Genomic DNA, 1349 nt, shown 5'->3' with positions numbered 1-1349 from the left:
GGAAGAAATTAAATTAATGAAAATGAAAGAAGAAAGGAAGAAGGAAGAAAATTTAGAAAAAAAAGACATAAAGAAAAGATGGAAATAAAACTACAAATTTTAAAATTAAACATGCAAAAAAAAATAGGATAAATAGGGTGCTTGTAAATAGATTTAATTTAGTTTATAGTTTATTTCATAAGAATGTGATGAATTTTTTTTTTATTTCATATTTTAACCAAACTTGAAATTGAGATTTTTTTAAGAAAACATGTGATGAATTTATTTTTACTTTATTATTGTAAGTGACGGAATTGAATCTTTGATTTTTTTAATTTAATTTAAAAGCATGTATTTTGGTAATTTTTATATATTTGTTATCTATGTAATTCAAAGTATTGAATAAGATAAAAGAATACAATATATTATTCACTGAAGTCGGTATAGTTTCATTTACATCAAAGCATCAGCAATTTGTCTTCTGCGGCGCTCTCATGGTGAACCATTGCCATTTTCATTAATTGGTTSCAATWGTACAACGGCATCAGTTTCAGCCTCCTCCGGATCACCGATTCTAAATTTTTTACAAATGTTGTGCAAGGCGCAGCATATATTAATAACGGATGTTACTTTAGCAGGATCGTAGCGCATTTTTCTATCACTCAGAAGACATCTGAAACGGCATTTCAAAACTCCAATCGTACGTTCAACAACATTCTCGTTTTGCGTGCTTCTTATTAAAAATTGACTCCCTAGTTCCAGATTCTGCATGACGGAAAGGTGTTAATAAATAAGGGCTTAGTGGGTATCCGGAATCACCTGCAAATGTATTATTGTATTCAATATTCATATGTCAAGATTAAACTTGCGCAGTAGTCAAATATTGCGAATACCTAAATAAATACAGTTCTGATCTCCCTTTTGATGCGCTGCCTCTAAACATGTCTTTAGAGAACTATTGTTCCATACGAACGAATCGTGTGTAAAACCAGCATATCTAGCATCCACAAAAAGGATATTCATATCATGATCACAAGCCTGTAATAAAAATACAATAAAATTTGTATACCAATTTTATTGTATTAAATTCAAAAAAACTCACAATTATTGAATTTATGCTAAAAAAATCCTTTTCTGTTTAGATAGAGGTGTTTGTTTGTGGTAGGAGCATAAAGCGCAATATGGGTTCCATCGATGCAGCCTATTACATTTGGTATTCCCGATCTTGAATAAAATTTGCTCCTTGCCTGCTGCTTTTCTTCTTCACTCATATCTACGCTTATATGGGTACGACAAATTTCATTTTCCAAAATGGGTATGATCTCTTTTAAAATAAGGGAAACTGTTGGCTGAGCAAGTCCCAACTGAAA

The 1349-nt window shown here is 31.0% G+C and overlaps 1 pseudogene; it reads right to left on the bottom strand.

Moving 5' to 3' along the window:
- Positions 1–333: 333 nt before the first annotated feature.
- Positions 334–1349, bottom strand: part of LOC108977977 — a 9632-nt pseudogene continuing 8616 nt past the window's right edge.

This window comes from Bactrocera latifrons, unplaced genomic scaffold, assembly GCF_001853355.1.
Source record: "Bactrocera latifrons isolate USDA-ARS-PBARC rearing strain unplaced genomic scaffold, ASM185335v1 scaffold_982, whole genome shotgun sequence".
NCBI lineage: Eukaryota > Metazoa > Arthropoda > Insecta > Diptera > Tephritidae > Bactrocera > Bactrocera latifrons.
The sequence above is the reverse complement of the archived record's forward strand: the minus strand, read 5'-3'. Positions and strand labels throughout refer to the sequence as shown.